Here is a 15,868-nt window from a genome sequence, read left to right on the forward strand (position 1 = left end):
GCAGGGACGGTTTTTCCTCTCAGCAGTGGCACAGGGAGCCATGCAGCCAACCCCAGCCCACGCAGCCCTGGGGGATTTGTCCCGTGTAACTTGTCACGTGTTCCTGTGGCTTGGGCATCGCCTCCTGCGTGGGTACCCCAGTCTGGCTGGCAGAGACATTCCCAGACATGGAAAAAAGAAGCAGCTGCCTCTTTGCTGGTCCTTCAGCCGCACAGACCGATGGCCCATCTGCAGGGTGTGCCCCAGGGCTGGCTGGCAGTAATTCAGTGCCCTTTTTCCTTCCTCACCATTGCAGGAGGATCCAGGCGAGGACCCTGTGTAGGGATCCAGGTCAAGCTGCAGGTGGGCACTGGGTGATGCCTGGTTAAAGAGCCAGGGATGACCCACCCCAGCACACCCGAGGGTGCAAACACAACCCCTGCGGAGTGAATCCATCCCTGCTTTTACCCTGTGGATGGACAGCAGCCCTGGCCCCGCTGGTGTTCGGTGTCAGTTTGCTGGAACAGGCTGCCCATCCCCTCGTGGGATGTGCTGCATTATTCATCAGAGAGATGAAAAACTGGAGGAGCTATTGTTGGTCCTGTTTAAGCTCTCTGTTCCTGCAGCACTGAAAGGAGCAGTCATTACCTGTCTCCTCTTTCAGATCCAATTTGCCAGGATGCACATTTCCTGGGAAGCTCTGTAGGGCTCCTCAGGGCCAGGATGATTTATTTATAGGAATGACCTTACAGCCACTTGGAAGATTGTCTGCTGACATTTGTGCACGGTAGAGCACTTGTGGCAAGAAACTCCCTGCGTTTCCAATTCCCCATCCAGTCTGAAAAAGCTTTTGCAGCCTGTTTTGCTGTTGAGCAAACCACTGGATGTCACAGCTGGATTCCTCCGAGGCTCACTCGGACCCCTTGCTCGTTTTCCACACCCGTGTTTCCCTGTTTCCTCCCCACATCCAAAGCCTGGTTCTCTCTGCAGACGCTGGCCAGCTACATGGAGCAGCACTGCTGTGTTTTCCTGCAGGCTGCTGTGGGATGCACCTTGTGCTGGAGCATTTTCACCAATTAAGCTGGAAACGTGGCCAGGGTGACCCAGCATTATCCAACCCTGCTCTGCCTCTGACCAGGGCAGGTTATTAAAGTGCAGGTTCCTGATCCATGGGCTTGGCCACACAAAGCTGCAGGCATGTTCAGGAGTCCCCGAGCTTCCCAGGGCAATGTGACTGAGCTTTTTGTGTGCTGGTACAAACAGCCAGGCTGGGCTCACCCAGAAGGGTTTTGTTTGTACCCGCGGTGCGCCGGGCTGTGAAGGGCTTTAAATAGCTCCTGACAATTCTTTTAGGATTTTGAACAGGGAAAGAGCTAGTAAATGTCTTTGGGAAAAGTCTGATTATTGCAGCGGGAGAGCAGGGACAGGGAGAGGGAGGTGTGGATGCAGAGGGATGTGTGGCTGCCCGAGCATGATGGATGTGCAGTGAAAGGACCCTTCTGACCACTGCTGTGTGTTTGGGGGAGGCAAACTTAGGGCTGAATCTTCTGCTGGAGCTGTTAAAATTCTCCAGTTTGGGATCTCTGGTTGTGAGCCATTTATCACTTTATGTGGCTAAGAGCAGAGAGAAAAACAAATTACCCTAAAACTCATCACTGAGTTGCTGCCACAGGACAGGGATTAGAATTTGGCATCTGCTGCTCACCTCCTTTTTGGGGATCTCAGAAGTGTTAGTTCCCAGGCATCTCCTTGAGACCCTTCAGCAATCCCCTCTGTCCCCAAATTCCACAGGCAGCCTGAACTGTCCTTGAACCATGCCTGCCCCGCACTGGGCAGACCAGCAGTTCATCCCACTGCTGCCTCAGCAGGGAACCAGAAGGAAACACTAAAATCCCTCACAGAAGGGTGGGAGGGCCGAGCAGATCCCGTTTCAAGCTGCAGCTTGGTGCGGCTGCAGAGGAACACCAAGCATGAGGCAGGGAATGGTGGATCCCACTGGTTCCACCCGGGAATTAGCACATTCCTGCCAACCCTTTCATAGGCTTCGGGCTTCATGCAGGGAAAACATGGATCTCTGCAAAGCAAAAGTCTTAAAAATCTTCCAGGAAATAAAAAGTGGTTTATTCCTAAGGAGAGAAAATGGGACAGCAAAGGCAGAGTGAAGCAGAAGGGTGCCAGGGTGGCAGGAAGGCTTTGGGGACGTGATGGGAGGTGACATGGACACCACATGGAGCAGTGGCAGGGCTGGACACTGATCTGGAAGCCACACAGCCTGTGCTGATGCTGGCAATCATTGCAGCTGCCAGCCAGGGGAACGTGGAGCTGCAGCCTTCTCTGGTGTATGGAGTGTTTACTGTCTCCATGTCCCCACTCTGCTCCTGCAGGACTGTGTTGGTCACCTGAGTCTTTAATCCTCTATAACCTGCTCTGGAAGATGGGCTCTGAGGAATGCTTCATCCCATCCACACGTTCCCAGGTGATGAAGGACCTGCCTCAGAAAGGTTCCCTTCAATTATTTTCAGGTATTAGATATTCTGCAGCAGAAGCTGAGATGGTCCATGACCTCTGAGACATCTGAGTGAGAAACGATGGTGGTGCTCCATTTCAACAAGGCAGATACTCAGCCTGGCTGGAAACTTTCTGAAAATGAGGTGAGCTAAACAGTTCACAACTTTTAAAGAGTCATAATGATGAAAGGATTACAAAATCCTGAAGGTGGGACCAGGTCTTGACCCCTGTCTTGGGTTAATTGTCTTCTGTGGGGGCAGGCCAGGACCTGGCGCTTTTCAGAGGGTTGTTCCAAGGGTTTACATTGGAGCAAAGGGAGGGAAACTTCTGATCTACCACTTGGACCAGGGGTGGGAGTTCTCTGACAAGCTATAATTTGAAATCTCTGAAGTCTAGGAGAGAGCAGTCCTTTTAAAGTCTCAAACTGGTGGCAGTTCCAAGCTGGGACATCATGTGCAGTTAGGGAATGGAAATTCAGTCATGCAAAACAGCTAAACATAACAACTGCTAAAAGAGAGCCTGCTCTCTGGAAGAAAACAGGGAGGCTCAGCCTAGAAATTTATTCTCTCATGTCCTGCACGAGGTTTATGGAAATTCCTGTTTAAACAAAGCAAAGGTTAACCCCTGGATGGGAGAATCCCTAAAACCCTGCCCTGCTCCAGGTCTTCCCAATGCCTCTGTGGGGTTAAGGGTTAAATCCTGAAGCCCATCTCTCTGTCAAGTGTCTCAACCACTTCTAAATCAGGTGAATGGGACTTGGAACCTGTCTTTAGGCTCTTCATCAGACAACAGCTTCCATCTTATTTCAGAGAATTTCTGCTAAAATTTAAGCAGAAAATTTGCATTACTGAAAATCAAATTGGGAAAATTTGTATGACTGAAAATCTGAAAGTATGATTTCCCCCCCAGTTTGACTTACAGAAAATAACAAAGTATCATGTGCCCTTGACCACACACATAACTGATGGGGTAAACAGGGGAAGTTTATCTCATATCTGACTTACCAGGGGTTGTGGTGACCTACCCACAAGGTTTGTTTGAGCATTTTGCTTTTCACGTGTTGTAATTTTGTTTTTTTTTCCTTGAAAAGCCATATCTATACTTGAGAAAAACAAAAGGACAGGGGCACAAATGTGAGTGTACCACAGAACCCCCTCAGCAATCGTGGCTCCCAGCTTCACACAGATCTTTAAATTCTGCTCATTTTCAGTCCTGCATGGGGTTTCCATAGGGTTTCCCACCTATCTACAGAGGAAAGGGGAATTTTCCTCCTCATAACAAATATTTGTTATTTTAGCTTCTGGTCACCACAAACATTTGTTCAACTTTTTAAAATGCATTTTGAATTTAATTTTTTTTTAGTGCCAGACTTTCTCGTTTCTTCCCCTTGTGCTGATTTTTCTTGCCTACATATGATTCATTTAATCTTTCCCAAAAGAGTGCAGCAAATTAGATTAACGAGGCAAATTACTAAACCAGTGTAGCTGTGAGACCTCATACACTTTACTTACCAAGTACAGCACGCCATCCTTCACTCAGAGGCCCAGGACAAGATATTAATGAACAGATTTTGCCATCCTTGCTGCTGTGTGGCTACTGCTGATGCCTTGTGCAGGCTGCCCTAGAACAGAGGCTGGACAGAGCTAAAGAATAAAGCAGGGATTTATTAAAGGATCTCCTCCATGGATCCACCTTGGGCAGCACAAGAGCCCAGCCAGGGCTGCACCCAAGATGAACCCAAATGGTCCCAAAATGCACGAGCGCTCCCGGGGTCTCTCCCTTGGCTCAGCTCTGCTCCATTTGCACCTTGCAGTTCATTGTCCCGTTCCAGCTTTAGCCCAGGCACTCCCACCCTGCTTGTTTTTCTCTCTCCAGCCCAGGCTGTTTGTGCTCCTGGGCTGAGCTTTGGATCATTTGTCCTTGGTGCCCAGCTGGAGCAGGAATTGTTTTGTCTCCCAGCATCCCCTGATGTGAAGCTCAGCCCCACACACTAAAGCAGCACAGAACCTGAAACATAGAAAAGCTGAACCTGAGGCATCACTGCCAACCTGGCAATGCCACAGGAATTTGGTGGCTGTGCCCTGATGGCCGCTGGTGTTCTGCCACAGCTGGAACCGAGGTGTGCTGGCTGCTCTGAATCCCGGCCAGGAAATGCTCTCTAGAGCCGGAGATTTTATCACAGCCCATTGTAACCCGACAACAATGAAGCCATTAGAGCTTGGACCCGAGCCCGCAGCACTTGGAAATGTGACAAACTCACCTTTATGGGGACTAACAGCACGGTTTGTGGCTTTATCCATCAGCCCCAAAGTGACTTCACCTCCCACAGCCTCGCTGGGCTGAGTTTGGGGCTCTGCACCCTATTCTGAGGTTTGAGGTCTTTCCCATCACCAGGCGTGTGGAGATCACAGGGTTGCTCCACCTGTTTCCCTGCTGAGGTCAGGAAAAAGCACTCCAGGCCTTGCAGAGGGTCACTTTGGGAGCAGTAACTCTCTGGACTTGGCTGGGGGAAGGTGGAGAATGACCAGCAGGATCTGCCTCAGGTCCCTGAAGCCCTGAGGGCGCTCAGCCCAGCTGTGGGGGATGCTGTGAGCTCTGGACAAGCTCACACTCCAAGACAGGCCCGGAGCTCATGATCCTGATATTGATCTTTGTTTAATACAATATATTAAGCAATTTAAACAGCAAGCACCTGGCAGTGCTCCTTGGCAGGCAGCCCACGCTCTGGGGAGCATCATTTGCTGGCTCTGCTGAGCCTCCCCCAGCAGCAGCTTAGGGGAGAGGCACAGAAAGCTGGGAGTGACCAGGAGGGCAGGCAGCAGGGACCCTCTGCCTGAGCACACCCCCAGACAGCTTTTCTCTGAGCAGAGGGACTGGAAGATTTCTCTCTTCTCTTTCTAGAGACTGGAAGATTATTCCTATTTTTTTAAATAATATTGCCTTTTCTGGTGAGTTTTTTCCTGTGGGGTGGCTCAGGGGACACCAGGGAAGGCCATATTCTGACAGGCTGCTTTTGCTGTCCAAGAATGCTGAGGGACAAGGAATTGCACAAATCCAGATGAGATTTGGCTTTTCTCAGTGGCTTTCTTGCAAAGTGCACCTGTGTCTGCCTGGAACAGTTTGAAAAGACCCAGCTCTCGAGCACAGGGAGGTGGGACAGAGCAGGGGCTCCTGTGTGCCCCGTTCCAGGTGGTCTCTGCAAACTTGGAGATGCCTGAGCATGGGAATGATGCTGCCCTGATCCCCCCAGTTCTCTGGATGTGGGGATGTCTGGGGATGCAGAGACTGCCATGGAGCACCTGCTGGGAAGTGGGGACCTTGGCTGCAGTTTAGTCAGACCCTAAAGCTTCACCCATCCAGGTTGGAAACAAAAACAATTATCTCATCAGGGAGCGTAATTTCTGTGCATCCTTTTGTCTGGGAACCCCACCTTTATCAGGGAGAATGGATCCAAGCACCCAAGAGCATCCTGGAAAGAGAGCAGACTGGGTCACTGGAGCTCTGGCAGGTTTGGCACTGAATGTCCTCCCAAGTTCCTTTACAAGCAGAGTTTTCTACTTGTTTATGTCAATTTTGCCCTGTGTAATCTGTTTGGTTTGCCTGGGGGAACAGCAGGACACTAATTAATTAATGATGACAAGAATGACTCACTTTCCTTGTGGCCTCCTGTGGCACCTTCTTTGTCACAGGAGGAAGCAGGAGCACAGATCCTGTCCCAGGCTGCTCTGGCCTGTCTCCTGGGGAAGGAGGGCAGCAAAATATGAATTTATGGTGACTGTGCAGCACTTGTCTCTTGCCTGGTGTCACCACAGAAGAGCCTGCTCCATGAACAACCACTCAGTGTTCCTGAGGGAAGCTGGAAATGTTGGGATTTTAATAGCACTGGGATTAACTGCCTGCTTAAGCGAGGAAGGCAATAGCTCTGTAATTAGTGTGACTTCCTGATCAAAAATGGGGATGCTGCTTGCCCTGCTGCTCAGGGAAGGGGCTCAGCCTGGCCCCAGGGCAGGAAAGCTCCTACTTCAGGGCTTGTACATCACCACTGCTTCCCCAAAATTAAACAGCCTGCAGCAGCTCCAACACTGGCACAAAGGCTGCTGCAATCTCCATGTGGGAATCTGTAAGGGTGGGAAATCTCACCAGGATTAAAATTCTCCCTCCTCCCTGCAAGCTGTGCTCTAGTGAGAACACAGAATTAACACCGCGTTTAGGACAAAAGAAAACGAATGCAGATTTGAACACCTGTTCTGGAACAGGAGAGAGACTGGATGCTGGACAGGGGGGAGAAGCTGGGAACAGCATGTGGAGGGGTCAGTTTTATTTGTAAATGGGCAAAAAGCTCTTTGTTGTGGGCAGGTCCCTTCCCTCAGGCCATCCTGGCTGTCAGCAGACGGGGCTGAGTTCTCCATTCCCAAACAAGGCTTGGTCATATCCTCTTATGACAGCTTAGAGTCTGTCATTACTGTTCATTACCAGATTGACAGAGCAGAGCCTGTCCTTGCTGCCCTGCCTGCAGCTAAAATCGTGGATGCTGGAGTCAGGAATCCCTGCTGCCATTAGAAAGCATTAGAAATCCTGGAGGAAAAAAAGCCCCTGAACCCCAAACTCACAATCCCCCAAGGTCACCATGTTAAAAATAAACATATATACATATATTTGTATTTTTTTTTTAACTGAAGGGTAAGATTTCCATGTTAAAGCACTGAAAAGCAGCCTGAGGAGTGGCTGATTGAGCCCCTTAGAGTTCCCCTGCACATTTCTTTTTCATGCCACACTGTATGAATGTAAAGTTGAACATCACACAGCTTCCTTTGGCCCCTGGCCAGGCAGAGGTTGGAAAATAATTCCCATTTTTACAGATGTCTTTATCCATGTAGAATGTATAAGTTTAGGCAAGAAGGATGTGAGCACTTCAGAGAAATTGATGCCCAGTGAAAGAAAAGCCCCACAAGGTACTTGCCTATTTTCCTACAGATGTTATTGAGAATCTTCAGGTGAGCTGGAGCCAGCAATGCACTGAGGTGAAAGCTGAACTGGATGTTTACTTTCCTCCCACTTCCATTTGTGATCTGTAGCTAGGAACTGCTCCGTTCCCTATTTATTTAGTGGGAGATGATAGAATATTTCAGGATACAGCAGCCCATGTTCTGCCAATTCATAGGATAAACAGACTAAATGTTTCCTGGGGTTGATCTGTCAGGAACAGCTGTTCTTTAGGACGTTGTAGGTATCTTTTCTCTCAAACTAATTTGATCGGGACTTAGAAAAACCTCCACAAAATAAATACTCCACAGTTCAAGCAGACACTGCAGCTGCTCGGCGGGGAAGGCTTAGGCTATGGAAATAGGGAAATTGCTGCTCCACAGGAAGATGGGAGCTAAATGTTTCCTCTGGCGTGGGAAGAGTTGTCAGGGCCGTGGAGAAAAACAGAGCACCCAAGGGCAATTAGTGACTGGCAGATCAACATCATTTTCCTGTCTAAGCACTTGGTATTAACACTTGGGGACAAACAGGGTCAGGACTCACCTTTGAAATATTTCCTGCACAAGGAGAGAGAGAGAGAGAGAGAGAATGTGTCTAAATAGCAAAATATCTTCCTTTAACATTGTTTTACCTTTTCTTTCTTAATCTTCTCTTAGCCGTCATTTTTGTGGCTGAATGTTTTAATTTGTCACCAAACACAGGTTTCCCTCTGTGCCATGTTAACTCCCTTGTCTTTCCAGTTTTAAAACTGTACAGTGTTTTTGAAACAATTTATTTAAAAAGAGCCTTTAAAATGAAGGTGGTTCATTGCACAGAACCCCTGAGACAACTGCCAGGAGTGCTGCATAAATTACAGCCTCTTCTAGAGACCATTAAATGCAAGGAACATGGAAAAAACCAGCCTGCAGACGATGCTGAAAGCCAAGAGCATTTTTCAAAACTCAAGGTCTTCACGCTAATAATGAAAAATTCCTCGTCTCTGCTGGGGGTGACCTTGTAAAAAGCAGCTTGCATGTGCATCTCAAAACATCAGGGCTAAAGTAGGTCTCCATAATGCGAGTGCAGTCTGAACTAGGGTGTTTGTGCTCCCCAGAGGGGTCAGTGTGCCTGGGAGGGAGCTTGTTTAGCCTAGTTCAGATGCGGTGAAATGCTCTGAGATGTGTTCAGGTGTGCTGAGCTGCAGCTGTTGCTTTCTCCCTGCCTTCAGAAGGCAGGACAGCTCTGAGCAGCTTGCGGGCTGTTGGAGAGGTGGATGCTGGGTGAGAAGTGAAACTCTTCCTTTCAGATGGGAAATGCTGCTGCCTGGACAGCTTCCAAAACCAGAGACGTTGTGGTAAATGCTGGTGTGTTGAAACCAAACTGGTTTGCACAAGCTCAGGAGCTCCACCAGGATTCTGAGCTACCACAAAAGTGCTGCCAGTCTGCCAGGATGACCAGGACATGACCTGGAGCTGATGGAGTGTGCCTGTGGGGACATTCCCATTTCTGGAGGCACCCCCATCACTTCAGGGTCCACCTCCAGCCTTGTTCCCTGGCTTGGACACCAGAGGCTTTAGGAGATCCCAGAGAGCTTTGGAGAGCAAGTTTCAGAGTTCCTGGATAAATTACAAAAGCTCCAAATTCTGTGATAATTTTTGTTTTAAATAACATTTTTCTTTTTCTGGCAAGTTTTCCTTACGTAGTTTGCATTACTTTCATTACCTCTTTTGTAGAATTAAATATTTTAGAACTTTGAAATTTGAAGCAGGAAAGAAATAGAGGCTTTTAACCAGGTCTAGCTATAAACTTGCATTAGAAATATCAATTAAATGATTTTTTTCGTGGCCCTTCCAGTATTAGCCTGGCAGAAAAAGAAGCCAAAACTCTTCTTGGTGTTCTAGGTTAATGGTTTGTGTTTCTAATCCATAATCTCTTTTATTTCACACAGTCTCACTACATTTGGGACTTCATGCTCTCTAGTCACATTATCTCTCAAGGAAAACCAACTCAATTAAACTTCATTTGGGTTTGAAAAGAGGCAGAGTGTGCATGTTTTGAAGACAATTAGTGCAAGCTCAGACTGCTTATCAGGAAAAGAATAATCAACGTCAGTCAGACCCTGGAACGGGGCTCAGAGAAGCCATCAGTGGGATCTCCATCCTTGGAGGATTCAGACTCCAAGGTACAATGCCCTGATCTGACCAGATTTTGTCTAGACTGTGCTTTGGCCAAGAAAAGCTGGACCAGAGGGTCCTTGAGGTCCCTTCCAGCCTGCTCCTCTGGGATTCTGTGACATTATCTGATACACATCTAACTCCAAAGCCCTGTAAATCTGCAGGCAACACCCACAAGTACAAAAAAATATTGTACAGGAGCCTCTGGAATGGGCTACAGCAGCCAGGAACCCAACTGCAATGCCTGAGGGATGGAAAGAAAAGGATCATGTAGGTATTCTGTGAGATGAGGAAAACCAGCTAAACAGGGAATATCTACCCCAAATGTCAGCCAGAACACAGATGGTAATATTCCTATTTTTCCTGGAGTGTTTCAGGAAGCCCATGATCAGTATTAGATGTAAGGATTGTTGGTGAGAGCAAATCTACTCATCCCTCTGCACTGAGCTGGGATATTGATCCAGCACTGGCACAAACAGAAATGCCTTCTGCACTCTGGAACTGGCAGTCAAAAACTTCAGGAAAAAACCTAACCAGCTGGTTTGTTTTGTTCCTAAACATTGGAATTATATTTTTAACTAATGAGTTTGAGGAACTGATATTTGCAGTTCTCTTTTGGACTTTGCTTTTAGTTTCTGACCCCTTTATTTGCACTTAGTCGGTATTTTATGCTTTTCTGTGCTGCATTGAGGATTAGAAATCTACTTTGAAAATAAAGCCTCAGATTCTAACTTAACCACTTGACTCTAGAGGCAGAAGGTCTAGGAAAGGAAGCAAACATTCCAAGAAAAACATGAAAATACTGACAGCTGACAGAAGTGTGATGTAACAGTGTTTAACTGAGAAGATCTAACAGGACCATATGCTGAGGCAGTCAACAGCTCTGAGGGGAAGCCAAAGTCCAAGGGACTTTTCTCCAGGGGTTATCAAACCTAAATAAGAAGCAGCTATTTTGATTCTGAGCAACACCAGTGAGGCCTTATTTGGAATATTCTCTGATGTGAGAGGAAGACAGCCAAGAAATGAACAGAGCTCAGCTTAGGAGCCGTGCGCTCTGAGGGAAGCCCAGCTCACTTGGCCTCTTCCCTGAATGCCTGAGGACACTGGGAAAACTCTTGAAGATGAAGCGAATCAGGCAAGATGTGTACTTGGAACAAGAGAGTGAAAATTCAAAGCCAGGATGGCAAGATAAGAGAAACAGGAACAAAATGAAACGGCAGAACTTCTGTTTCTTCAGCACGGCGGTTGGAAAGCTCTAATCCAAACAGGTTTGGGCTCCATTTGAGAAATGAGCTCCCTAATTTGATGCAGGTGATCAGCCCCATGAATCTGAACAGCCTCTGCTTCTGACACGGATAGCCTGGACTCTCATCTACATCAGGCTGGATGGGGCTTGGAGCAGCCTGGTCCAGTGGAAGGTGTCCCTGCCCATGGCAGGGGTTGGAACAAATGATCTTTCAAGTCCCTTCCAACCCAAACCATTCTGTGATTCTGTGATCAGCTGAGTAATCGATATTCCTAATATAACCAATGTAATATGATTTTTCTATACCAATGGAATGTGGCTTGTGGGCAATGGGCCAAATCTGGACTTTCTCCCCAGGCCTTGGGTGTTTGCCCAGGCCCCTTGACTGTAAAAGTTGACTTGGCAGAGGGAGGAGCGATGGGAAGTCTTGGGGAAACTGGGCTATGTGAGAGCCATGTCCAGGAAGAAAAGCACATGAATCCCTCCTAGCCAAGGATTTCAAAGATTTCACATCCAGTGAAGGAATGTCACTCTCCTGAGACCGAGCAGCTTCACCAATTTCCAATTATTCCAGCAGCAGCTCAACATTTTGCATAATTTTGTAAAATTGGTTTTATTGATGAAGCTGAATTGCATTAGGCAAAGCTCAGTCAGTGGCTCGGCCTCTCTGCTGCTGTGGTGCTTGGGCAGCAATGGGATGGACAGAGGATGACTGCACATGGAGCTGGCTGGCTTAGGGCAGCAATGGTTTACTCCTCAGTTAAACATCCTCCTGAATTCTCTGATCCTTGGTCCTCACTCTGACCTCCATGGGAGATCCAAGGCCTTGTGATATTTAAGCAATTTCAGCTGTACACAACCCCAAGAGATGTTCTAAATTGTCCTTTGGTGTTAGAGCCATGTAAATTTACAGCTGTGCTTGGACATGGGCAGCTCCAGAGCTGCAGTCTCAGACAAGTGGAAGCTTTTGAAGCCTAAACTTATTTCAAAGGGCTCAGGCAAGAGAAACTCAGATGCAGCTGAGACATGTGGTTGGAAAACTGAAGCAACACGTTCCTGAAACACAAAATGTGTAATTTCTCAGGGTGGCAAGGATTATTTGGGACACAGCAAACATACTTTTCATATGAAAGCAGCAATGTGTGCTACAAAAAGCCTGTTTATAATGCAGCTTACCTACCAGACAGCCACGTCAAGCTGTCAGTGGAGAGAGGACTGACAACAAGCTAATGACCTCCTGCTGCTCAATAAATGTCTCAGCTTTGCTCCAGCATCTCTTTGTGCAGTGGGAGGGAGACAGGGATGCCAGGCAATGTTCTGTTGCAATTATTTTATTCTGTTTCTACCCATTCTTTTAGCACAACATACAAGAAAGGCAGGCACAGCAGCTTTTGTGAGGCCTGATACAAGTAAACAATAGTTGTTCAAGCTATAATTACTAAATTATTTTCTTTTACAGTTAGGAATAAAAGCAATCAAAGAACTGTCCTTCCAGAAAAGTAATCTGTTTTGAAAATGATTTATTTTTCTGTTCCCCTCGTTGTATCTGTAAATAAGGCAAAGCATTATGAGGTACCCTGCTAGACAGCTTTCTGCAAGATTAAATTAGCAATAAGATGGAAAGCTACTTTTTATGCAGTTGTTGAAACTGCCTATTAGTGATGGAGAAGGCTAAGAGAAGGTACAGATTTTTACAGAACACACCTCTAAAATATATTAAATCATATTAATGTGATAAGAATTTATGGATCAGGCTAGGTCTGAATTAAAATAAAAAATCTAATGCAACATTTCATGATGTTCCAGAAAAAAATGTCTTTTCTCCATTTTAATTTCAGACTTGTGTATTCTTTATCTACCTCAGTTACCATCCAAGGTCTCCACTGATGGCTCCAAAGTATCCCTGATATCCTTTCACCATCCTGCTGAGCCAGTAGTGTGGTAATTGGCACTGCTCTGTTGGAATCTCACTCTTACCTGGTTTGTGTTCTGGTTTCAATTTGAGCCGTCTGTGTTTAATCCTAGATTTGCTCATAAAAAGGATAAGTCTCGATAAATAGGTAAGAAAAGGCTTCTGAGACACAGAATGAAAATATCCAGAATCCTTGAGCAGGCTATTGGTGGATTACGTCAACTCAAAGATAGATTTTGCTCCCTCTGGCTCATCAAATAATCTGATTAGCTGGTGCTGATTATGCTGGGCATGATGCACTGTGTTCTGCAAACCAGACACAGAATGTCCTTTCTCTGCTGCCTCGTGTGCTCCTGGACAGCCTTATTTATAATAAATCCCATTTTCACTTTTGCAAGCCTCTAACAGCTTTGGCTCAACTTTGGGCCATATTAAAGCCACCTGATAATGCTGCCTTGCTGCACAGGAGAAGGGCTGGCCTCTCCTAAAGCAGAACAATGTCTGAGATTCTGCCTCTCAGCTCCACTGCCCCTGGGTTTAGCATCTCTGGCTTTCATACAATGTTTGGGGAGGGGTGGTGCCATCAGGGGGCTCACAAAAGCCAGGAGTCAGAGGAGGGGGTTGCCTGACCCAGTATCAAAACCTGTGGCAGCATAATGTGGTACTTTCATTTCCTCCAGGCCTGGCTGGCAGTGTTGGAGGAGTCAGTGTTATGCTGACCCCACACTTCATTTTCTGCTGCCAGAAGCATTTTGGAGGGGTCTGGGGTTGGTGGTAGTTAAGTGTGTCAGTGGTGATGGTGAGAGAAACAGTGGCCATTGTGCAGAGCCATCCAGGCTCTTTAGGCCTGACATTCCTGTACAGCAGTAAGTTTATGGATTTCAGTCCATTTTTAAAATGGATTTTTGCCTCGAGTCCTCACAAATGTCTTACATGCCCCTGAAGGGACTCGGGCTGCTGCGTCCTTTCAGAGTCGCGTTGTGACTTGTCACTGCACTCCCTGATGACTTTCAGAGCGCATCCAAAGAGCTCTTTGCATTTTCCTGTTCTATTTTTCTTTCCCCTTTACCACCCTGTCTCACATTTTCCTCGGCTCCCTCTCTCTTTTCTCCTCTCTGTCCTCCCCCTGCGTTCCTGCGCTGTGACAGCCCTGCTGATGGTGCTGGGAGCTGCAGCAGCCACGCTGTGCTCACCATCTGGGCCGGGCAGCTCCTGCAGCCTCCTGGAGTCTCCAGATCCTCACTGAGGGCTGGAACACAGCCACCATCACCTCCCAGCTTCCCGCTTTTCTCCACGTGAGCTGCCTCTCTGTTGGCCACAGACTCCTTCTCGTACACAAGGTCTGCCCAGCTGAGGAAAGCTTCTAAGGTTCCCCCATCACAGGGCTCAAACCCTTCAGCTGGACAGCCCCCTCCCAATGGATTTACTCCTTCACCCCCTTCCTCTGCTCCATGTGGAACCAGAGAGGAAGCAAGAAAAATACGAGAACGTGGAAGCTTTCAATGTAAGTGCTCGCCGCTTTGGACCTTTTTCTTTTTGCTCCTGAAAGACATTTCAGGTGCAGACTTCAGAGACATTTCTGCCCAGTTTGTCCAAGCTAGGTTTATTTGTTCTCTACCTTGGCTGGCTCTTTTGTCCCCGAAACAATCCCCCCCCATACACTATGATTTCTTGGAGAGCTGTGAGGAGCTTGCTGGCTCCGTGGAGGTTCTTTCATGTCTCTTCCAACCCAAGGCATTCTATGGTTCTGTGACTGAGCCTCCTCTGACTTCATCCTTGCCTGGATAGGAGGGATCGTGATCTAGCTATAGTTGAATACTTTTATGATTCAAATGAAACTGAGAAAAGCAGCCCAAAGATGGGATTTACTGGGTGTAAAGGTTCAGGCTGACTCAGAGGATGGAAAACTGGTAACAAATCAGTGAACCATTTAAAACATCCTGTTCTCAATCCAAAACCCGTGCTTCCTTTGGATTTTTGTGCATTTCTATTCCTCGCCCTTTATCTAAGTGCTGCTAGTCCTCCTTGCTCCTGAAAACACAGGATAAAGTAACAGCAGGAGCGGGATCTGAGGAGCTGGTTGAGTAGGGAGCTCTGCATATCCAAAGTTCAGCTAGTGAGAAATAACCATCTGGTGAGCACGTACATCCCTGCTCCTGGATAAGCTGAGGATGAATCTCCTGATGGGAGCCGGCGCCCTGCCTGAGAGCAAGGAGTTACCAGGGTAAAGAGAATTACATAAGAGCAAGATCTGCACTTAGACATCACTAACTAGATCTAATCTTTGCACTCAAGCTGAGGTAATTCTGCTGCAGCACAAAAACACTGCGTGCCAGCAGAAAATAATTAGGTTTTTGTCTTTTTTTTTTTTTTTTTTTTTGCTTACCTGAAGCACAATTTTGTGTCGCTGAGGCTCCCCAGCTACTACACGCAACAAATGCGCTCCTGTGGAATGCTTCAACGCTTGCTTTCTAATTATAGCTTTGGGTATCATTTGCTCGGGTATAAACAGGGTGAATCAGAACAGAAACGTCAGGGAGGGCTGAGGGAAAGGCCTTTTACTAACAGCGAGCATCAGGACTGAAAAAAATCAGGGCATCTTGTAAGGCAAAGCTCTCAAAGTGTTTTACGGGAGACAGCGGCAAATTGCAACTCGGGGTTGCGCCAAAAAAATATCCTAAATTTATAAATTCTTTGTAGGAAAGGAAGGGAACTTCCCAGCCATCTGCCTCGCTGGCTGCCTGCAAGGCTCACACCTCGCAGGCACAAAGGGTTCCAGGCTGCTGGGGCAGCTCCAGGCTGGCAAGGATGGGAACCAACGGGGCTCTGAGCTGGATATCCCTGCAAAATCACAGCATTTGTGCACATTGCTCGGGTTTTACCAAAGCTGTGAGCTCTGACAAGGAGATTTACTATCAGTTCTGCTTCTGGAGGAACAGGAAGAAAGGAGAGTGGAGTTAGGATGGCAAAGGAAGGTGGGGAGTTACAAGAACGGGGATTTATGATGTTTGAAAAGCGGGGAAAAGAGAAAGCTGGAACACATATATGTGCAAATGATGTTTTTATCTCACGGTTGTGCCGCGGGTT

This window comes from Motacilla alba, chromosome 6, assembly GCF_015832195.1.
Source record: "Motacilla alba alba isolate MOTALB_02 chromosome 6, Motacilla_alba_V1.0_pri, whole genome shotgun sequence".
In the NCBI taxonomy this organism is placed as follows: Eukaryota; Metazoa; Chordata; class Aves; order Passeriformes; family Motacillidae; genus Motacilla; species Motacilla alba.